At 45.9% G+C, this 25,045-nt stretch overlaps 1 pseudogene; it reads left to right on the top strand.

Annotated features, from left to right (window-relative positions):
• LOC139278220 (uncharacterized) overlaps positions 1–25,045 on the top strand; it is a 179,140-nt pseudogene that overhangs the window by 55,899 nt on the left and 98,196 nt on the right.

The following is a 25,045-nucleotide window of genomic DNA, read 5'->3' as shown; positions in this document are numbered from 1 at the left end:
CCTGTGGAATTCTCTACCACAGAAAGTTGTTGAGGCCAATTCACTAAATATATTCAAAAAGGAGTTAGATGAGGTCCTTACTGCTAGGGGGATCAAGGGGTATGACGAGAAAGCAGGAATGGGGTACTGAAGTTGAATGTTCAGCCATGAACTCATTGAATGGCGGTGCAGGCTAGAAGGGCCGAATGGCCTACTCCTGCACCTATTTTCTATGTTTCTATGTTTCTATGTCTCAACTCGGTTTTAAATTGGCTCCCCCGTATTTTGAGGCTGTGCCCCCTAGTTGTAGTCTCCCCGACCAGTGGAAACAACCTCTCTGCCTCTATCTTGTCAATCCCTTTCATTATTTTAAATGTTTCTATAAGATCACCCCTCATCCTTCTGAACTCCAACAAGTAAAGACGCAGTCTACTCAATCTATCATCATAAGGTAACCCCCTCATCTCCAGAATCAGCCTCGTGAATCGTCTCTGTACCCCCTCCAAAGCCAGTATATCCTTCCTTAAGTAAGGTGACCAAAATGCACGCAGTACTCCAGGTGCAACCTCACCAATACCCTGTACAGTTGCAGCAGGACCTCCCTGCTTTTGTACTCCATCCCTCTCGCAATGAAGGCCAACATTCCATTCGCCTTCCTGATTACCTGCTGCACCTGCAAACTAACTTTTTGGGATTCATGCACAAGGACCCCCAGGTCCCTCTGCACCGCAGCATGTTGTAATTTCTCCCCATTCAAATAATATTCCCTTTTACTGTTTTTTTTCCCAAGGTGGATGACCTCACACTTTCCGACATTGTATTCCATCTGCCAAACCTTAGCCCATTTGCTTAACCTATCTAAATCTCTTTGCAGCCTTTCTGTGTCCTCTACACAACCTGCTTTCCCACTAATCTTTGTGTCATCTGCAAATTTTGTTACACTACACTCTGTCCCCTCTTCCAGGTCATCTATGTATATTGTAAACAGTTGTGGTCCCAGCACCGATCCCTGTGGCACACCACTAACCACCGATTTCCAACCCGAAAAGGACCTATTTATCCCGACTCTCTGCTTTCTGTTCACCAGCCAATTCTCTATCCATGCTAATACATTTCCTCTGACTCCGCGTACCTTTATCTTCTGCAGTAACCTTTTGTGTGGCACCTTATCGAATGCCTTTTGAAAATCTAAATACACCACATCCATCGGTACACCTCTATCCACCATGCTCGTTATATCCTCAAAGAATTCCAGTAAATTAGTTAAACATGATTTCCCCTTCATGAATCCATGCTGCGTCTGCTTGATTGCACTATTCCTATCTAGATGTCCCTCTATTTCTTCCTTAATGATAGCTTCAAGCATTTTCCCCACTACAGATGTTAAACTAACCGGCCTATAGTTACCTGCCTTTTATCTGCCCCCTTTTTTAAACAAAGGCGTTACATTAGCTGCTTTCCAATCCGCTGGTACCACCCCAGAGTCCAGAGAATTTTGGCAGATTATAACGAATGCATCTGCTATAACTTCCGCCATCTCTTTTAATACCCTGGGATGCATTTCATCAGGACCAGGGGACTTGTCTACCTTGAGTCCCATTAGCCTGTCCAGCACTACCCCCCTAGTGATAGTGATTGTCTCAAGGTCAAACTGCAAGAGGAATTGGAGCTCTAAATCAAGTGCTAACCATTTCTCTTTGGGTGCTAAAGTGCGAGAGCGGGGCAGTAGCAGCAGAGCGTTGAATAATGTGGAGTGGAACGTTACCAGCATCGGAGGCTGCTTCCCTCGCTTAAAGGGAAGGGCCAATGATGGTGCACAACCAACTTCTGCTCAGTTCTGTGTTGCCAGGTGACCTGCTCGACTGACATTACAGCCACAAGCACGATCAGAAAGTGGAGGGCTTGGATATGTCATAGCATTGAAGCATTGAAAACTTTCAGCAGGCTCCAGACTGGTGCAAAGAATAAAGTTTGGCCTACCTGAAAACCACTGCCTTTAATTAGTGCTCCCCAAGCGGCCAGCCGAGGTGACAACGCCTCCTCTTCCTGCGATACAGCAGAGGGCGGGAGGCAATTTCCCATCTGGGGCAGCAATGGGGCGCTGCGCACTTTATGACATCACGATCTAAGCGGCGCTAGAGACTGAGGTGGTAAGTGTTAGCGTCAGCGATAAACCAGCAGTGAAGTTTGTGGGCATCGCTGAATTTGCCGTGCCCGGACACTAACCCCTTAGCGCCCCATTACCGCCCCCTCAGGCACTAACGGGAGACGCAAACCAGCCAAATTTCTCCCCCTTTGTTTCTTTCTCCACAGATTCTGCCTGACTATTTCCAACATTTTCTGTGTTTATTTCAGATTTCCAACATTCGCAGTATTTTGCTTTCGTATTAATGAATTATCTGCATTGGGTTTCTGCAGGCTGTTGCCAAAATCACTTACATTTTAGGGGTTCTGAAGTTCGCCAAGGATAAACACAAACCTGGGGGCATAGCTGTTCTAATCACTCCTTGAAACATTGTAAGCACATTCCATTCAAATGCATTTACAATGTCTGTATAGCGATGCCAGCAATTCTCTTTCCTCAGAATTCAACAGACGTTGTCAGTCTGGCAAGCATGAAATGTGACAAGCTGTCTATATACTTCAAATGCTAATTTCACATTCTAATTATATATATCATTTACAATTACACAAATATCTTATGATTAATCATTCAGTGTGGCAGTCACCGGTAGTTAAGCTTTTGGTTATCTTCCCTTTAGCTCCTTGCTTGGCTCTGTGTCAGATTTCGCTGATAACGCTGCTGTAAAGCACTTTGGGACGTTTTACTACATTAAGGACGCTATACAAATGCAAGTTTGCATTGTTGTAAATTAATGTTATCACAGAATTTTAAGTGGTGAACAAGGTGTTAAATTTGAAGGGTTATCTTTTGTCACAGGTGGAATGTTGTAACAAAGAGCTTTGTTCGTTGATGAAATCCCCGAATGTACAATGTTGTCTACAGTTTGTCTGCTGTGCTAGATTTAGTACAAAGCTCAAAGACCTAAAAATGGAAATGCAAATATGCAGCAAGTGTTTCAGCATCTGAAAAAAAGAAAGACAGGTTTATGTCTCGAGTACTGGCTTTGAAATGATAAATGGCCAATACCTGACATGCTCACCTGTCGTATCTCCTTTCAGATACTGATGGGTATGTTGGATATTTCCAGTAATTTCAGCTTTCATCAGCAGAAGTTACAAGGCTAAAACCCTTAAAAGCCTATAACCTGATCGGCATGGAACAATTTCCTTTGTGTGTTAGTCTCATTATCAGGTTCAAGAGAAACCTGTATCAAAACATGAAGTTATAAGCAAGATCTATTGCGAACTTTTATGAAATCTCTTTACAATGTAACACAGCTTCAGGGTTCGGGACACTTAAGCATAATGGACATCATTTTGTACAATAAGCACTTTTTTAAACTCCTTGGGCTAGAAAATGTCCAGGGTTGCACCTGTTTTACCACCATTTTTCCGTGGTAATAGTGTGTTTTTTGGTGCTAAACTTTTTTTTCATCATTTTGCAATATTGGCCAGCGGTTTACTGCCGGAGGTAAAAAATACTGTCCGCCCTTTTTTGGACTGTTTTTGTGACGTCACTCAGCATCAAACGTTCTGATATCGCCGTTTTTGAAAAATTGGCCAATACCACCATTTTTAAATATCGCGAAAAAAACGTCCAAAAAATGCAGGTCTTACCAGGTCGGATTCACGATGAAACCGGCGCTAACGGTGCCATCTTGAAAAATGGAGCTACGGTTCAGTGAATGAAAGCATTTGGAGGGAAGGCTACTTTTTACACTTTGAGCGTTTTGCGAATTTATACTTCGTTTTTAAGGACTTTTAAGGACGTTAAAAAGAATGGGCCCTATGCTATCTCTGCCATTATTGCTGGCTACTTTTTCTATGGAGCGGAGACCTGAAAGAAGGCTTATCCAACAGCATTATCAGCGTAATCAAAGAGCTCACAGGCTTATGGGGAAGAGGACTTACCCCCCACGAGTTTTTAGGGAACAGCATTCATACCTACACCTGTCTGAGGCACAGTGTGTTAGAAGGCTGCGCTTTCGAAAAGAGGTGGTCACAGAGATATGCCAGCTCATAAGGGCAGACGTACAGCCTACAAGTGTGAGGAGGACTGCACTGCCCGTCGAGGTGAAGGTTACTGCGGCACTTGCCTTCTATGCCTCCAGTTCCTTTCTGGCATCAGCAGGGGACATATGCTCCATCTCACAGTTCGCTACTCATCACTGCATTCGCAGGTGACTACTGCACTGTTTGCACGCAGGAAGGACTTCATAAACTTACCAATGACCAGGGCGGCACAGAATGAGAAGCTTTGCACAAATTGCTGGCTTCCCCAAGGTACAGGCTGCCATTGACTGTTTGCACATCGCCCTGCAAGCACCTTTTCAGGATCCGGAGGTTTACCAAAACCGAAAGGGATTCCACTCGCTGAACAGACAAATCGTCTGCGACCATACTCAGCGCATCATGGCAGTAAATGTACAATTTCTAGGGAGCATCCATGATGCTTTCATCTTGTGTGAGAGCACTGTCTGACAGCTGTTTAAGCATCAACCAGAAGGCCAGAGCTGGATGCTGAGGGACAAAGGTTACGGCCTCGCCATCTGGCTTATGACCCCCCCTCCGCAACCCTCAGACAGAAGCCGAGCATCGCTACAATGACAGCCATATAGCCACATGCAACATCATCGAAAAGACAATTGCAGTGCTGAAACAGCGCTTCCTGTTATGTCTGCAATAAAGGTTCAAACTGAGTTCTGTTTAACTAAGCATGGTACAACCTTGGCTCTGCTTTATTTAGGACCAAAGTGCCTGACTCTCAAAATGGCTGGCCTTTTATACCTGAGCAGCACCATGTGCGTGCTGCTCAGTGGCCTCCAAAAATGACCCCATCTGATGGCTACAAACAGAATATACATACATGACAATACCCCCCTCTGAGATCTTATCACAGTCTTTCACAGGTTGAGACGGTCCGGTGCTTTGCGCTCCCGGGTTGACTGTCTCAGTTCGATTCCAGCCTTGAGTGAGTGTGCGGGGTCTGTTGTGGGTGATGGCTGGATGACTGACTTGTTGGGGATGGCAGTGACCATGTCAGGAATTGCAAGTCCATTTTTATTGAACAGGTCCATGATGGAAATTCCGGGTTCACTGATGACCCTCGAGTCCTCTGAAGACTGCTGGTAGGTTGGTCGGTCGTCGATGGTTTCTTCATCCGACTGTTCTGGCTCGTCTGTGTGCCTCAGCTTTGTCTGATCCATGTGTTTCCTGCAAGTTTGCCCATTCTTGAGCTTAATAATGAATACTCTGTTGCCCTCCTTGGCCATGACCGTACCAGCAAACCATTTGGAACCCTGACCATTGTTCAACACATATACAGGATCATTAACAGAAATCTCATGTGACACAGTTGCGCGATCGTGGTACCATTGTTTGACTTTGTCTTCTGTATTCAACATGATTATTTAAATCCAGGTGTACTAGAGATAGCTTGGTCTTAAGACCTCTTTTCATCATAAGTCCAGCAGGCGAGACCCCTGTGAGTGTGTGGGGTCTTGTCCTGTAACTCAGCAGTATGCAGGACAAGCGGGTCTGCAGCGACCCTTGGGTTACTCTCCTCATGCTTTGCTTGATAATTTGTACTGCACCATTGGACACAGGCTTGAATGGTGCTGACCTTACATGTTTTATGCTTTTAAGTTTCACAAACTCCTGAAACTCCTGACTGGTGAAGCACGACCCATTGTCGCTCACCACTATATCAGGCAGACCATGTGTCGCGAACATGACATTGAGATTCTCTATGGTTGCCGTGGACATGCTGGATGACATGATTATGCATTCTATCCACTTCGAATAAGCATCCACCACCACTTTCCCAGGAAGGGAACTGCAAAATCTACATGGATCCTGGACCAAGGTTTGGATGGCCATGACCACAGACTCAGCAACGATTACACTGGTGCTTTGCTGAGCTGCATGCAAGTGTTGCGCTGATGCATGCATGCTTCCAGCTCAGAATAAATTCCTGGCCACCATACATGGGACCTGGCGATGGCCTTCATCATCACTATACCCGGATGTGTGCTGTGTAACTCACGCACAAACTTCTCTCTCCCTTTCTTGGGCATTACAACTCGATTGTCCCACAATATACAATCTGCTTGAATAGACAGTTCGTCCTTGCGACGAATGTACGGTTTGGCCTCCTTGCACATTTGCTTAGGTATGGCAGATCAATCCCTTTTGAGGATGCAACCCTTTACCACTGATAAAATCGGGTCCTGGCTGGTCCAGGGCTTAACTTGTTGAGCCATGACAGGGGTTCCTTCACTCTCAAAAGCATCCATGATTAACATTAGATCCGCCGGTTGTGGCGTTTCCACCTCCAGCAACGACAACCGGCTCAAAACATCGGCACAATTCTCTGTGCCAGGTCTGTGGCGAATGACATAATCATAGGCAGATAATATCAGCGCCCACCTTTGGATGTGGGATGAAGTGTTGTTATTGATACCTTTGCACTAGGAAAACAATTAAATGAGCGGCTTCTGATCAGTCTCTAATTCGAACCTCAGACAGAACAGGCATTGATGCATCTTTTTAACACTGTACACATATACTAAAGCTTCTTTTTCTACCATGCTGTAGGTTCTTTCCGTTTTAGACAAACATTTGGATACATGCGCGACAGGTTGAAGTTTCCCCAACTCATTGGCTTGTTGGAGTACGCAACCAAATTCATATGACGATTTGTAAACTAAACGTTTACATGGGTCATAATGTACCAGCAGCTTGTTCGAGCAAAGCAGATTGGTGGCTTTCTCGAAAGCTCTGTCTTGCAATGTGCCCCACACCCTTTTCTCAATAGCATATGCAGTGGTTCCAGTAAGGTGCTCAATTTAGGTAGGAAGTTACCAAAGTAGTTGAGTAGACCCAGGAACGAATGCAGCTCCGTCACATTCTGCGGCTTGGGTGTATTCTTGATGGCCTTGGTTTTCAAGTCGGAAGGTCTGATACCATCAGCGACGATTTTTCTCCCCGGGAATTCGACTTCCGGTGCCATGAAGACGCACTTCGAGCATTTCAGTCTGAGTCCCACTCTATCCAAATGCAGTAGAACCTCTTCCAGGTTATTCAGATATTCCTTGGAGTCATGACCGGTGATCAGGATGTCATCTTGGAACACAACGGTTCTGGGAACGGACTTCAGAAGACTTTCCATATTCCTCTGGAATATTACTGCAGCCGAGTGAATTCCGAAAGGGAACCCGTGGTAAATAAACAGTCCTTTGTGCGTGTTAATGCACGTAGGTCTCTTCGACATCTCGACCAACTCCTGTGTCATATAGGCTGATGTCAAGTCCAGTTTTGTGAACGACTTCCCTCCAGCTCGCATCACAAACAAGTCATCAGCCTTCGGTAACGGGTACTGATCTTGTTTCGAAACCCAGTTGATCGTAGCCTTGTAGTCTCCACAGATTCTGACTGTGCCATCACTTTTCAGTAGAGGAACAATAGGGCTGGCCCATTCATTAAATTCGACCGGTGATATGATCCCTTCACGCTGGAGTCTGTCCAGTTCAATTTCGATCTTCTCCCTCATCATATACGGCACTGCCCAAGCTTTATGATGGACGGTTCTTGCATCTGAGTCCACGTGGATCTGCACCTTGGCTTCCGTGAAGTTGCCGATACCCGGTTCGAACAGCGAGGGGAACTTGCTCAATACTTGGGCACATGTATCTTCCTCCGATGACAAAGTCTTTATGTTGTTCCAGTCGCATCTGATTTTCTCCAACCAGCTCCTGCCGAGCAGCGTTGGGCCATTGCCTGGAACAATCCACAGCAGTAACTCGTGAACCGCACCATTATATGACATGTTAATTTGTGCACTGCCAATCACCTTTAGCAGTTCTTTGGTGTACGTGCGCAGCTTGACGTTAACAGGGCTCAGCCTGGTCCTCACAATATTAGTATCCCACAGCTTATAAAATGCCCTCTCGTTCATGATCGATTAACTCGCCTCCGTGTCCAGTTCCATCGATACCAGTATCCTGTTAAACTTCACATTAATCAAAATTGGTTTACTCTTGGTTATGAAGGAGTACAGTCCATGCACTTCCTCCTCTGGCATCTCGGATTGCGTATCCAGATCCGTGCTAGTCTGACTCTCATCCTCCACGTGGTGCGTCACAGCTCGCTTGCTCATCTGCGGATACTTGCGCTGGGGATGCCCCACTCTCAGACAGCCTTTGCAATTATATTGCTTAAATCGACACTGCTGGTGCCGATGATTTACCCCACAACGCCAACACGGAGAAGACGGATATATTCCCGCTGGTGGACTTTGGGCAGCCACAGGTCTCGCGAACGCAGTCGGATAGGCCCTGCCATATGCCGCTCTGCCGAACGGCAAATCAATCGCATTTACAATACTTGCCGAGATTCAGTTCTTCACCGCTATTTGCTTTAGACTCCTGTCCGTCGTCATACATGATTGAGCGATCTAGATGGCCCTTTATAAATCCAACTCCTCACCACCAGAAGTTTGTGCAGGATTACCTCGTGGTTGCTACCGTCAAAAAAGAAGTCCCGCAGCATGTCTGCCAACACCGTCCCGAACTTGCACAGTCCCGCTAGACATCTTAGGTCAGCAACGAATTCCACCACACTCTGACCCTCCGATTGAATGTGTGTATAAAACCTGTATCTTGAGCTGCTCCCGTACCATGTACACAACTCCTTTTACGTTTTCTCTGTTGGATCACTAGGCATGAGTAGATTCTTTATCAGACTGTACATCTTTGAACCGCATACAGTGAGGAACATGGCCCGGTGCTGAGCTGCATCGTAGACCCCCTTCATTTTGTTGGCCACAAAGTATTGGTTCAAATGGCTCACAAAGTCTGCCCAATCTTCTCTCTCCACGAATAGCCCTAAAAATTCAATCATGCTCATTTTGCAAACAAAGATTCTTGTATTCTCGTCGCCAAATGTTATGTATGCAATAAAGGTTCAAACTGAGTACTGTTTTACTAAGCAAGATACAAACTTGGCTCTGCCTTATTTAGGCCCAAAGTGTCTGACTCTCAAAATGGCTTGCCTTTTATACCTGAGCAGCACCATGGTGCGTGCTGCTGAGTGGCCTCCAACAATGACGCCATCTGGTGGCTACAAACAGAATGTACATACATGGCACTTCCAATGCTTGGACCACTCTGGAGGCTGCCTGCAATACTCCTCTGAGTAGGTCGCTGAGTTCACTGTGGTGTGCTGCATGCTACACAATTTGCCATCATGAGGGGACAAGATTTGCTGGGGATTGCAGAACCTCCTCAGGAGGGAGGGAAGAGGAGGAGAAGGAGGAGGAGAAGGAGGACGAGGAAGCCATGCCACCACCACTCCCACCACCTCTTGTAGCTTTCCCCACTGCAAAAGCCTTACGTCAGCAGCTGATAATTTAACGCTTTACATGAAGGCTGACCGGCACGTTTCATCATTGACTGCCCACTCTATCCCACCGTGCTGACTATTTCCCCCTGTTATTCTGCAAATGAGACACTACACAAGTTTGGTTTAGATGAAAAAATCAATTTACATTTATTAAACATTTGTACAGTTGTACATGAATGAAACTTTTTAAATGTTAATTTAGTAACTTCAATAACATTTTTGAATGTTAAAACTTTTGAAATGTAAACTTTTGAATGTTACAATTTTTGAAATGTAAACTTTTGAAATGTAAGCTTTACTTAAATAACAGCAAAACAACAACAACAACAATAACAAAAGAACAACAATACAACAGCCCGTGCACTAAACATACTTCAGCTGTAGCCACCGTTAAACCCCCTAATTTGAACCCCCCACCCCCACCCCCATCGATTGCTGCCCCTGTCCCTGCCCACATTGGGCCCAAGACATTTATTAGCAACGTGCACAGGGCGCCGGTGTTGTTGGGGGACAGACGTAGGAGATGCCATTGCACTCTCTGGGGAAGCTGGGGCTGTGGAAGGCCCGGCTTCTGAGTGTTGAGCCTGTTGCTCAGCCTCACCACTCACTGGTGCTGTGAGTGTTGGTGTCATGACACTGGGGACTGGCGTGCCCTGAGTCGAGACTGTCAATTGCCGCTGGGCATTGACAGCCTCGGTATTCTCCCTTGTTGCAACTACTAGCTGCGAAAAACCCTCCCTTGTCCGCAGATAGTGCTGCAATGTTTGCGGAGATCCCACCCAGGACCTCGAGTTGCTATCGGCTGAGTTGGATGCTCTCCCCAGACAGTCCCACCAAATCCATTTGCTTCTCTGCCTGCCTTCCGGCAGAGCGGCTTTGCTCACTCAGCCTCTGCACAGACGGCAGACGGGCTTCTGCCCTGGGTGTGCTTTGCTGTAACCCACTGGGACCCGGGGCCTCGGATACTGGATAACCGGGGAATGGAGTGTCCTCCTCCGATGAACTGCTGCCTGCAGCTGAAGTGGTTAGTGCCTGCGTGGGCTCCCCGCCACCCCCCCACCATGACACTTTGTTCCTCCTCCTGCACTTCCTCCTGTGGAGGTTCCTCAGCAGGGCTAAGGTCGGTGACCTCGACCATGGCATCCATCGAGCTGGGGGCTTCATCTGCTGCATTTGCTGACTTGGAATCCACATCTGCAAAATAAAAAACAACAGATGACTGGTTAGCAGACGGGAGGGGGCAGGTTGACATAAGTTGGCTCACATTGCACAGGCTCATTTGAAGGACCACCACTACTGCATTACATGTCGACGACTGACAGTACATTGCATTAACTGAACCCTAGCCCGCAGATCAGTACATCGCATAAACCGAAGCCTAGCCCACAGACAGTACATAACATTAAGCACCCCCACAGGTAGTTGATCTCTGCGAGGCACCCATCAAACCTGCCATGCGACTTTGAAGATGGGTGAGTGGGACCAGTTTTGTCGGACCACCGCCTGTTTACCGCTGCTCTCGGAGGTTGTGGGACAACTTTCCCTGGAAAGATGACAACACAAATTTTTAACAGAGAGCACTTCTGCTCTTGTGGCACACACAGATAGTCATCAAAGCACTTACATCATACTGTGTGTATTTAATACAGTGCTCTGTTTAATGGCCCTGCTGGTTGCACGTGTTCAGGAAAACATCAAAGTGCAGGAACATCTTTTAAGATGTCAAAAAGCAGTCTTTATAATGTGTGACGATCATTCATGGCAAATAAGGTGCAACACTAAGCCTAACGGTACCAACATGTGTCACATTTACAATTTAAGTAATTGGAGTGCATAAATAAAAATATTACTTACTCTGACAACCCTGCAATGGTCATTCCAGTTCTTCCTGCACTGGACATGGTCCCTCTGGATAGTGTCCACTGAGGAAACCTGCTCAGCCACACTTTTCCACACACGTTTTATAGCAGATGGGTGTAGTTTTCCATGGCCCATCCTCGAGATCTCCCACCATCTGCCTTCTACAGCAGTGATGGGGGCCTCATTTGCATCTACAGTGAATTTCCTGGCCCTCTTCCTTGCTGAATCACCTGGCATTTTTAATTTTATATGAACTGTGATGAACTGTGCTGAAATCTGCTGATCTTTAAATCCCCTCTCAAAAATGGCTGATTCAGCCCTGAGTCTACTGCACATTCACGGGTGCACCCTGCCCATCACCTGGAAGGTGCCAGAAAGATCAGGAGAAAAAAACAGCTGAAAAAAAAATTGCACATGCGCAGAACGGGTGTTTATTTTACTGCCGAAAAATTAAGTTTTGTCGCACAAAAGTTTTTTTTTAAGTAAAAAGATGTTTGAGAGAGTGTTGTGCAACAAGGCACTCAGACGAGCCCTGAGCCCCATCCACATGAAACTGAGAACGTACACCAAAGAACTCATCACTGTCCTGGGCAACGCCATAGTCAAGGTCACCTATGAGGGCACAGTGCATTAACTGCCACTCTGGATTGTCCCGGGTGATGGTCCCACACTGCTTGGAAGGATCTGGCTGGGCAAAATCCGCTGGAACTGGGATGACATCCGAGCACTATCACATGTTGATGAGACCTCGTACCCAGGTTCTTAACAAATTTCCTTCCCTTTTTGAGCCAGGCATTGGAAACTTTTCCAGGGCGAAGGTGTGGATCCACTTGGTCCCAGAGGCACGACCCATTCACCACAAGGCGCGAGCGGTACCTCACATGACGAGGCAGAGAGTGGAAATCGAGCTGGACAGGCTGCAACGCGAGGGCATCATCTCCCGAGTGGAATTCAGCGAGTGGGCCAGCCCAATTGTTCCAGGACTCAAAAGTGATGGCACGGTCAGGATTTGCGACGATTATAAAGTAACTATTAATCATTTCTCGCTACAGGACCAATACCCGCTACCTAAGGCAGACGGCCTATTTGTGACGCTGGCAGGAGGCAAGACGTTCAGCAAGCTCGACCTGACTTCGGCCTACATGACGCAGGAGCTGGAGGAGTCTTCGAAGGGCCTCACCTGCATCAACACGCACAAGGGACTGTTCATCTACAACAGATGCCCGTTTGGAATTCGGTCGGCTGCAACGATCATCCAGAGAAACATGGAGAGCCTACTCAAGTCGGTACCACGCACGGTGGTTTTATAGGACGACATATTGGTCACGGGCCAGGACACTGTCGAGCACCTACAATACCTGGAGGAGATCCTCCAGCGACTGGATCGCGTGGGCTGCGGCTGAAGAGGTCGAAATGCGTCTTCATGGCAACAGAAGTGGAGTTTTTGGGGAGAAAGATCGCGGTGGACGGCATTCGGCCCACAGACGCCAAGACAGAGGCTATCAGGAATGCGCCTCGGCCATAGAATGTCACGGAACTGCGGTCGTTCCTGGGACTCCTCAACTATTTTGGTAACTTCCTACCGGGGTTAAGCACCCTCTTAGAGCCCCTACATGTGTTATTGCGTAAAGGTGAGAACTAGGTATGGGGAAAAAAACCAAGTAATTGCTTTTGAGAAAGCCAAAAACATTTTATGCTCCAACAAACTGCTTCTATTGTAAAAGATTTGTGCTAGCATGTGATGCGTCACCGTACGGTGTCGGGTGTGTATTAAAGCAAGCTAACGTTGCGGGGAAGTTGCAACCTGTCGCCTATGCCTCCAAGAGCCTGTCTAAGGCCAAGAGGGCCTTCAGCATGATTGAGAAAGAGGCATTAACGTGTGTGTTCGGGGTAAAGAAAATGCATCAGTACCTGTTTGGCCTCAAATTTGAGCTGGAAACCAATCACAAGCCCCTCATATCTCTGTTCGCTGAAAACAATGGGACAAATACTAATGCCTCAACCCACATACAAAGGTGGGCACTCGCTCTATCAGCGTATAACTATACCATCCGCCACAGGCCAGGCATCGAGAACTATGCGGATGCTCTCAGTCGGCTACCATTGCCCACCACGGGGGTGGAAATGGCGCAGCCTGCAAACTTGTTGATGGTGTCCATTCAGGCAGCCTGCCTGTTGTGGGGTAACCGCGTAATGCTACCCAAAAAGGGCAGGGAGACGTTCATCTCGGATCTCCACAGCACACACCCGGGTATAGTAATGATGAAAGCGATAGCCAGATCCCACGTGTGGTGCCCCGGTATCGACTCTGACTTAGGGTCCTGTGTACGGCAATGCAGCCTATGTGCTCAGTTGAGCAACGTGCCCAGAGAGGCACCACTAAGTTTGTGGTCCTGGCCCTCCAGACCATGGTCGAGGATCCATGTCGACTATGTGCGACCTGTTTCTCGGTAAAATGTTCCTGGTGGTGGTGGATACTTTTTCAAAATGGATTGAATGTGAAATAATGTCGGGAAGCACCGCCACTGCCACCATTGAAAGCCTGAGGGCCATGTTTGCCACCCACGACCTGCCTGACATACTGGTCAGTGACAACGGGCCATGTTTCACCAGTGCCGAATTTAACGAATTCATGACCCGCAATGGGATCAAACATGTCACCTCGGCCCCGTTTAAACCAGCCTCCAATGGGCAGGCAGAACGGGCAGTACAAACAATCAAACAGAGCCTTAAACAAGTCACAGAAGGCTCACTTCAAACCCGCCTGTCCCGAGTACTGCTCAGCTACCAAACAAGAACCCACTCGCTCACAAGGGTGCCCCCGGCTGAGCTACTCATGAAAAGGACATTAAAAACCAGACTCTCGCTGGTTCACCCCAACCTGCATGATCAGGTAGAGAGCAGGTGGCAGCAACAAAATGTAAACGATGGTCGCGCCACTGTGTCACAGGAAATTGATCTGAATGATCCTGTGTATGTGCTAAACTATGGACATGGTCCCAAGTAAATCACACGCACGGTGATAGCTAAAGAAGGGAGTAAGGTGTTTGTAGTCAAACTAGACAATGGACAAATTTGCAGAAAGCACCTGGACCAAATGAGGCTGCGGTTCACAGACTGCCCTGAACAATCCACAGCAGACATCACCTTTATCGAGCCCGCAACACACACCCAAAGGATCAACAACATCACCCCGGACCAGGAAATCGAATCCATCATGCCCAACAGCCCAGCAAGGCCAGGCTCATCCAGCTGCCCTGCAGGGCCAACAACACGCTAGCCCAGCGAGGGCACAGCCAACACACCCGAACAAATATTTGTACCAAGGCGGTCCACCAGGTAAAGAAAGGCTCCCGATCACCTCACCTTGTAAATAGTTTTCACTTTGACTTCGGCGGGGAGTGATGTTGTGTATCTGTAATGCATGCATTCCCATGTTCCGCCACCAGGGAGCGCATCACCTGAAGTCGCAAGGCTTCCCAGCATCCCTTGGGAGCACTGTATATAAGCCGGCACCAAAGGCCTGTTCCTCACTCTAAAGTGCCTTAATAAAGACTGAGGTCACTGTTACTTTAACCTCCCTGTGTGCAGTCTCATCTGTGTTAGGAAAACAATAGAACCAACCAGAGGGCTGGCCATCCTTGACTCAGTGATGTGTAATGAGAAAGGACTAATTATCAATCTTGTTGTGCGAGGCCCCTTGGGGAAGAGTGACCATAATATGATAGAATTCTTTATTAAGATGGACAGTGACACATTTAATTCAGAGACTAGGGTTCTGAACTTAAGGAAAGGTAACTTCAATGGTATGAGACTTGAATTGGCTAGAATACACTGGCGAATGATACTTAAAGGGTTAACGGCGGATAAGCAATGGCAAACATTTAAAGATCACATGGATGAACTTCAACAATTGTACATCCCTGTCGGGAGTAAAATTAAAATGGGGAAGGTGGCTCAACCGTGGCTAACAAGGGAAATTAAGGAAAGTGTTAAATCCAAGGAAGAGGCATATAAATTGGCCAGAAAAAGCAGCAAACCTGAGGACTGGGAGAAATTTAGAATTCAGCAAAGGAGGACAAAGGGTTTAATTAGGAGGGAGAAAATAGAGTATGACAGGAAGCTTGCAGGGAACATAAAAACTGACTGCAAAAGCTTCTATAGATATGTGAAGAGAAAAAGATTGGTGAAAACAAACATAGGTCCCTTGCAGTCAGATTCAGGTGAATTTATAATGGGGAACAAAGAAATGGCAGACCAGTTGAACAAATACTTTAGTTCTGCCTTCACGAAGGAAGACACAAATAATCTTCTGGAAATACTAGGGGACCAAGAGTCTAGTGAGAAGGAGGAACTGAAGGAAATCCTTATTATGCGTGAAACTGTGTTAGGGGAATTGATGGGATTGAAGGCCGATAAATCCCCGAGGCCTGATAGTCTGCCTCCCAGAGTACTTAAGGAAGTGGTCATAGAAATAGTGGATGCATTGGTGATCATTTTCCAACAGTCTATCGACTCTGGATCAGTTCCTATGGACTGGAGGGTAGCTAATGTAACACCACTTTTTAAAAAAGGAGGGAGAGAAAATGGGTAATTATAGGCCGGTTAACCTGACATCAGTAGTGGGGAAAATGTTGGAATCAATTATTAAGGATGAAATAGCAGCGCATTTGGAGAGCAGTGACAGGAACGGTCCAAGTCAGCATGGATTTATGAAAGGGAACTCATGCTTGGCAAATCTTCCAGAATTTTTTGAGGATGTAACTAGTAGAGTGGACAAAGGAGAACCAGTGGATGTGGTGTAGTTGGACTTTCAAAAGGCTTTTGACAAGGTCCCACACAAGAGATTAGTGTGCAAAATTAAAGCACATGGTATTGGGGGTAATGTATTGACATGGTTGGCAGACAGGAAGCAGAGAGTCGGGATAAACGCGTCCTTTTCAGAATGGCAGCCAGTGACTAGTGGGGTACCGCAGGGCTCAGTGCTGGGACCCCAGCTATTTACAATATACATTAATGATTTAGATGAAAGAATTGAGTGTAATATCGGCAAGTTTGCAGATGATACTAAGCTGGGTGGCGGTGTGAGCTGTGAGGAGGACGCTAAGAGGCTGCAGGGTGACTTGGACAGGTTAGGTGAGTGGGCAAATGCATGCCAGATGCAGTATAATGTGAATAAATGTGAGGTTATCCACTTTGGTGGCAAAAACACGAAGGCAGAATATTATCTGAATGGCGGCAGATTAGGAAAACTGGAGGTGCAATGAGACCTGGGTGTTATGGTACATCAGTCATTGAAAGTTGGCATACTGGTACAGCAGGCGGTGAAGAAGGCAAATGGTATATTGGCCTTCATAGCTAGAGGATTTGAGTATAGGAGCAGGGAGGTCTTACTGCAGTTGTACAGGGCCTTGGTGAGGCCTCACCTGGAATATTGTGTTCAGTTTTGGTCTCCTAATCTGAGGAAGGACATTCTTGCTATTGACGGAGCGCAGCGAAGGTTCACCAGACTGATTCCCGCGTTGGCAGGACTGACATATGAGGAGAGATTGGATCGACTGTGCCTGTATTCACTGGAGTTTAGAAGGATGAGAGGGGCTCTCATAGAAACATATAAAATTCTGATGGAACTGGACAGGTTAGATGCAGGAAGAATGTTCCCGATGTTGGGAAAGTCCAGAACCAGGGGACACAGTCTAAAGATAAGGAATAACCCATTTCGGACTGAGATGAGGAGAAACTTCTTCACTCAAAGAGTTGTTAACCTGTGGAATTCCCTACCACAGAGATTTGTTGATGCCAGTTTATTGGATATATTCAAGGGGGAGTTAGATATGAGCCTTAAGGCTAAAGTGATCAAGGAATATGGAGAGCAAGCAGGAAAGGGGTACTGAGGTGAATGATCAGCCATGATCTTATTGAATGGTGGTGCAAGCTCGAAGGGCTGAATGGCCTACTTTTGTACCTATTTTCTATGTTTCTATGTTTCTACAAATCCCCTGGGAGGACGGCCGCAACCTAGACTCCAGGATGGTATGTTGTCTCCCTGGTGCAAGGTTCAAGGATGTCTCAGAGCGGGTGCAGGAAATTCTGAAAAGGGAGGGTGAACAGCCAGTTGTCGTGGCGCACATTGGTACCAACGATATAGGTAAAAAAAGGGATGAGGTCCAACGAGACGAATTTAACGAGCGAGGAGCTAAATTAAAACGTAGGACCTCAAAAGTAGTAATCTCTGGATTGCTACCAGTGCCACGAGCTAGTTACAGTAGGAATTGCAGGATAGCTCAGATGAATACGTGGCTTGAGCAGTGGTGCAGCAGGGATGGATTCAAATTCCTGGGGCATTGGAACCGGTTCTGGGGGAGGTGGGACCAGTACAAACCGGATGGTCTGCACCTGGGCAGGTCCGGAACCAATGTCCTCGGGGGAGTGTTTGCTAGTGCTGTTGAGGAGGAGTTAAACTAATATGGCAGGGGGATGGGAACCAATGCAGGGAGACAGAGGCAAACAAAATGGAGACAAAAGCAAAAGACAGAAAGGAGATGAGTAAAAGTGGAGGGCAGAGAAACGCAAGGCAAAAAACAAAAAGGGCCACTGTACAGCAGAATTCTAAAGGGTCAAAGTGTAATAAAAAGGCAAGCATGAAAGCTCGGTGCCTCAATGCAAGGACTATTCGGAACCCAGGAGATGGCTCTGAGCTAGTTAGAATGGGTGAGAGCTCAGATGAACAGGACCCCAAGAAAGAATGCAAAAGGCAGGAGGCAACAGAGCAGAGTAGCACTGGGGTAAGCGTAAACCACAAGGTGATAGGAAGGGACAATATGTATGAATATAAAGGGGCTACAGGAAGGGTCAAAACTAAAAATCATTGTTTAAAAACTAGTATTAAAGCACTCTATCTAAATACACGCAGCATTCGAAATAAAGTAAGTGAGTTGACGGCACAAATCATTACGAATGGGTATGATTTGGTGGCCATTACAGAAACATGGTTGCAGGGGGGCCAAGACTGGGAATTAAACATCTCGGAATGAGTGACCACAGTATGGTTGAATTTGTAATACAGATCGAGGGTGAGGAAGTAGTGTCTCAAACGAGCATACTATGCTTAAACAAAGGGGACTACAGTGGGATGAGGGCAGAGTTGGCTAAAGTAGACTGGAAACACAGACGAAACGGTGGCACAATTGAGGAACAGTGGAGGACTTTTAAGGAGCTCTTTCATAGTGCTCAACAAAAATATATTCCAGTGAAAAAGAAGGGCGATAAGAGAAGGGATAACCAGCTGTGGATAACCAAGGAAATAAAGAAGAGTATCAAATTAAAAACCAATGTGTATAAGGTGGCCAAGGTTAGTGGGAAACTAGAAGTTTGGGAAAATTTTAAACGACAGCAAAGAATGATTAAGAAAGCAATAAAGAAAGAAAAGATAGATTACAAAAGTAAACTCGCGCAAAACATAAAAACAAATAGTAAAAGCTTTTACCGATATATAAAACAGAAGAGAGTGACTAAAGTAAATGTTGGTCCCTTAGAAGATGAGAAGGGGGATTTAATAATGGGAAATGTGGAAATGGCTGAGACCTTAAACAATTATTTTGCTTCGGTCTTCACAGTGGAAGACACAAAAACCATGCCAAAAATTGTTGGTCACAGGATTGTGGGAAGGGAGGATCGTGGGATAATCACTATCACTCGTCAGGTAGTGCTGGACAGGCTAATGGGACTCAAGGTAGACAAGTCCCCTGGTCCTGATGAAATGCATCCAAGGATATTAAAAGAGATGGCGGAAGTTATAGCAGATGCATTCGTTATAATCTGCCAAAATTCTCTGGACTCTGGGGAGGTACCAGTGGATTGGAAAACAGCTAATGTAACGCCTCTATTTAAAAAAGGGGGCAGATAAAAGGCAGGTAACTATAGGCCGGTTAGTTTAACATCTGTAGTGGGGAAAATGCTTGAAGCTATCATTAAGGAAGAAATAGCGGGACATCTAGATAGGAATAGTGCAATCAAGCAGACGCAACATGGATTCATGAAGGGGAAATCATGTTCAACTAATTTCCTGGAATTCTTTGAGGATATAACGAGCATGGTGGATAGAGGTGTACCGATGCATGTGGTATATTTAGATTTCCAAAGGGCATTCGATAAGGTGCCACACAAAAGATTACTGCAGAAAATAAAGGTACGTGGAGTCAGAGGAAATGTATTAGCATGGATAGAGAATTGGCTGGCTAACAGAAAGCAGAGAGTCAGGATAAATGGGTCCTTTTCGGGTTGGAAATTGGTGGTTAGTGGTGTGCCACAGGGATCGGTGCTGGGACCACAACTGTTTACAATATACATAGATAACCTGGAAGAGGGGACGGAGTGTAGTGTAACAAAATTTGCAGATGACACAAAGATTAGTGGGAAAGCGGGTTGTGTAGAGGACACAGAAAGGCTGCAAAGAGATTTAGATAGGTTAAGTGAATGGGCTAAGGTTTGGCAGATGGAATACAATGTCGGAAATGTGAGGTCATCCACCTTGAGAAAAAAAATGGTAAAAGGTATATTATTTGAATGGGGAGAAATTAAAACATGCTGTGGTGCAGAGGGACCTGTGGGTCCTTGTGCATGAATCCCAAAAAGTTAGTTTGCAGGTGCAGCAGGTAATCAGGAAGGCGAATGGAATGTTGGCCTTTATTGCGAGAGGGATGGAGTACAAAAGCAGGGAGGTCCTGCTGCAACTGTATAAGGTATTGGTGAGGCCGCACCTGGAGTACCACGTACAGTTTTGGTCACCTTACTTAAGGAAGGATATACTAGCTTTGGAGGGGGTACAGAGACGATTCACGAGGCTGATTCCGGAGATGAGGGGGTTACCTTATGATGATAGATTGAGTAGACTGGGTCTTTACTCGTTGGAGTTCAGAAGGATGAGGAGTGATCTTATAGAAACATTTAAAATCATGAAAGGGATTGACAAGATAGTGGCGGAGAGGTTGTTTCCACTGGTCGGGGAGACTAGAACTAGGGGGCACAGCCTCAAAATACGGTGGAGCCAATTTAAAACCGAGTTGAGAAGGAATTTCTTCTCCCAGAGGGTTGTGAATCTGTAGAATTCTCTGCCCAAGGAAGCAGTTGAGGCTAGCTCATTGAATGTATTCAAATCACAGATAGATAGATTTTTAACCAATCAGGGAATTAAGGGTTTCGGGGAGTGGTTGGGTAAGTGGAGCTGAGTCCACGGCCAGATCAGCCATGATCTTGTTGAATGGCGGAGCAGGCTCGAGGGGCTAGATAGCCTACTCCTGTTTCTAATTCTTATGTAACATCAGTGTCCTTGTCCAGGCCAACATCCTCAGCATTGAAGCACTGACCACACTCGATCAGCTCTGCTGGGCAGGCCACATAGTTTGCATGCCAGACACGAGATTCTCAAAGCAAGTGCTCTACTTGGAGCTCCTTCACAGCAAATGAGCCAAAGGTCGGCAGCGGAAACGCTGCAAGGACACCCTCAAAACTTCCCTGATAAAGTGCGACATCCCCACTGACATCCGGGAGTCCCTGGCCCAAGGCCGCCCTAAGTGGAGGAAGTGCATCCGAGACGACGCTGAGCACCTCGAGTCTCAACGCTGAGAGCATGCAGAAATCAAGCGCAAGCAGCAGAAAGAGCGTGCAGCAAACCAGTCCCACCCACCCTTTCCCTCAACGACTATCTGTTCCACCTGTGACAGAGACTGTGGCTCTCGGATTGGATTGTTCAGCTATGTAAGAACTCACTTCAGGAGTGGAAGCAGGTCTTCCTCGATGATCCCACATTAAGTCACGCTCTCCCATTACATCTGTCCTCAATGACTTATATTGGCTGCCCGTCCCCCCAAAACCTCAACTTTAGAATATTTATCCTTGCGTGTAAATCCCTCCATGGCTGTGCCCCTCCCCAGTTCTGAAATATCCTCCAGTCTAACAAATTCTCAACTCTCCATAATTTGTTTCACTAACTTGGACTTCTTGTGCATCCCTCCCATTGCATTGTTCCACCAGTGGCAGCTCTGCCTACCTTCTACTCTTTGAAATTCCCTCCCTAAACCTCTCCACTTCCTTCTCCTCCTTCATATCCATCTCTTTGGCCAAATTCACCCATCACAATTTGTCCTGTGGCTTGCCATCCATTTCCCTTATGCCTCTGAGAAGCATCTAGGTATGTTTTTTTTTCTTCCCTTGTTCATTTCCACTTCACTCACACTTCTACAGCCACCTCGCCACTTCTGAACCAGATTTCACACTTGGTAACCGCATGCGCTTGTAATTATCTGTCAAGTTTTCTATGATACAAGGATTTTGGGGAAGGAACCAGGAAACGGGATTCGAAGGGTTGAAGAGCCAACACCAACAACACAGATGAGATGAGCCAAACTGCTGTGCAATAATTTCTAAGATTCTATGTAACTTCCTGTGTTTTCAGGTGCTGTCAACAACTGTCACACTATGAACAGCGGGGTCAGTTTGTGGGGGAACTAGAAATTGAAGGACATGAGAGGAATGAGCTTCTGCTGAGAGCATTGAGAAGTAATTCTTCTGGTAACAAAAATAAATTGTTAACCTATCTGAATTAATGCTCGAGTTTAACAGATATCATCGATTGTTTTCAATCTGCTGAATTACGTCAGATTCTTCTGCAATGTTATCGGAAAATCACTTCAAACAAGTGTATTCTTCAGAAACGTAAAATCCTCCTCTGAACATATGTTCTGTTATCGCACAAATATTGCATTGGGATTATTTCTATTGTGCCAAAATTTGGTCTGGAAGCTGTGTCTAGATATTCTAATTTTCTCATATAAAGCTCTGAGAAAATGTTTTCCGTGTCAACATGTTTATACTTTAAATCAAAATTGTTTCCAAATACCTCTTAGGTATCTGGAATTGGGCTGACATCTATCGCTATGCTGCACTTATTGTGCACTTAGAGGTAAGAGATGATAATATTTTTGATGGCTGGTTGTCGAGGTAATTTAGAGTGCTGGTTCTGAACTTCAGGTTGAGGTTAATTTCTACTCTTGTGGAATGACTGTTCAGGGATTAATTCCCTTTTAGTATTATTTGTGCACCGCTTAACACATTCATATTAAGCTCTTGTGTGCACAACTTAAACACAGTAATTAAACTAATTTAAGTAAGCAGGTTAACAACTATATTCAACGAGCTGTGCTTATTCTGTGGATTTCTCTGAGATGATTATTCCTGCTCGGAGTTGTAGATATATTCCAGTGTTACACCTGTCCAATATCATCATTCTCACTTAAGCACTAAAACTAATCTCATGCAAGTAAACTTCGTACTGGTACTATGAGACATTAATGATATAATTTACCCATAATTATTAACAGGAACAAAATGATAATGTAGCAGTAATCATTTAAAAAATAACTGCGCTCATGTCGAAGAAATTAATTCAATTACTTTAATCAATTACTGTAGACTTAGTTGACAGACAAGGGAAATATGAATAGATTTCGCATCTCTGTTAACCACAGGATCTCATACCGTTTAGCTGATGTCTTAAGGCTGTGCATGTTGGAATTTATGTGTTTTGCTGCTTTTCACTCGCTTCTGATGGCCGCTGACTCCACTCATCCTTGAGAACCCTCTGTCATTCTTCACTAACTGTTGAACTGGCTCCTCATGTTCCTACCGCTGTACCACCTCTCTACAGCTGCTCCTCAGGCCAGTTCACTCACCTTCACTACCCTCCCTGGCTGCTCACTCCTCTGCTAATACACTTGGTCCTGGTGTGCACTGCTAATACTGAGGTTACTACATACCTCTGCTGGACCCCTGGATCAAACTTTAATCTCCAGCTGTCTGTTTTCACTGGACATCCTGTCAACCACTGATGCTCTCCTTGAACAGTTCCTAGACTCAATCTCTCTCCACAACTGTCTCAACAACAATAATCATCATCATAGGCAGTCCCTCAAAGCGAGGATGACTTGCTTCCACGCCAAAAAGGAATGAGTTCACAGGTATTTCAATGAAGGACCTCATATTCCAGATCCAGAACTATATCTTGGAGGGTGGAAGATGCCTGTGCTTGGATTTTTTTAATGTGCGGTGGCCGTTGCACACCAGCCACCACACGGGCTTGACAGAGCTAGGTCTTAGTCCAGTGGCAAGGATTACCCAAGATGACTGGAGACCAGATCTGCTGCACAGACGGAGTGGGCACACATATAGCAGTGTGGACTGGCCTGTGCTGCCCCTGGGCCCTCTGCAACAACAATAATAACTTGTATTTATATAGCGCCTTTAACGTAGTAAATCGTCCCAAGGGGCTTCACAGGAGTATTATAAGATTAAAAATTTGACACAGAGCTAGATAGAAATAAATTATGGCAGATGACCAAAAGCTTGGTCAAAGAGGTAGGTTTTAAGGAGTGTCTTAAAGGAGGAAAGAGAGATAGAGAGGCGGAGAAATTTAGGCAGAGCTTAGGGCCGAGGCAACAGAAGGCACGGCCACCAATGGTTGAGTGATTTTAATTAGGGATGCTCAAGATGGCAGAATTAGAGGTGCGCAGCTATCTTGGGGGTTGTGGGGCTGCAGGAGATTACAGAGATAGGGATGGGTGAGGCCATGGAGGGATTTGAAAGCAAAGATGCAAATTTTGAAATCAAGACGATGCTTAACCGGGAGCCAATGTACGTCAGCTAGCACCATTCTGCTCTCCTTTTTGTCATCCACTCACACAACCTTTTATTTGTCCCCTCTCAGGTACTTTGCACTCCCAATCCCTACCCTAAACCATCCTTATTCCTCTGCCTTTGACTTCTTCTGCCATCGCCCTAGGCTTGAATTCCCCTTGGATAAGGCTCTGTCAGAATTCTTCAAAGGCCCTTCCGAGTCATTTGTTGCTGCCTCCTTAAGAGTAGCAACCCCAACAATCACATCCTCCTCTCCTGCTGTCCTTCCCACCCAGCAATCCCGCTGGATGCTAATCTCACGAGCCCCCTTCCTGTTCCACTCATCTCGTCCAGCATTGCCAGTGGATCAACAACCACCATTCCTCTCGGCATTTCCTTCCAGGATGATAGAGTTTTTGAAATTAATGTGTGTGAAGTTGACTTTGGTTAACATATTCATATGCAATCCAATTGTTTTAATGAAGATGCTTGTCTGTTTAAAATAAAAAGCGCAACACCTATATTTAAATATTAAACAAAACAGTTTCATTGGTGTGCATTCAGCATTCATATGCTAATCTTCACACAACATAATTCCAAGGCTCAAGCCGTTCCGAAAAAAGAGCCCAGTTTGTGAAGCCCATGTAAAATTTTATCTTTACTGCAACAAAGCTTAATTCCAATTGTTAATTCTAATATTCTTTCAAAACTGTGGGCCTTTCAGTCTCCCTTTGCTCTGACATGCTTATTCAACCCTACATTGGCTTCAAATTCCTGGGACATTGGAACCGGTTCTGGGAGAGGTGGGACCAGTACAAACCGGACAGTCTGCACCTGGGCAGGACTGGAACCAATGTCCTAGGGGGAGTGTTTGCTAGTGCTGTTGGGGAGGGGTAGTGGATGGGAACCTATGCAGGGAGACAGAGGGAAGTAGAATGGGGGCAGAAGCAAAATATAGAAAGAAGAAAAGTAAAAGTGGAGGGCAGAGAAATCCAAGGCAAAAAGCAAAAAG

This window comes from Pristiophorus japonicus, chromosome 13 (genome assembly GCF_044704955.1).
Source record: "Pristiophorus japonicus isolate sPriJap1 chromosome 13, sPriJap1.hap1, whole genome shotgun sequence".
Lineage (NCBI taxonomy): Eukaryota > Metazoa > Chordata > Chondrichthyes > Pristiophoridae > Pristiophorus > Pristiophorus japonicus.
Note: the sequence above shows the minus strand (reverse complement) of the source record. Positions and strands in the feature narration are given on the sequence as shown.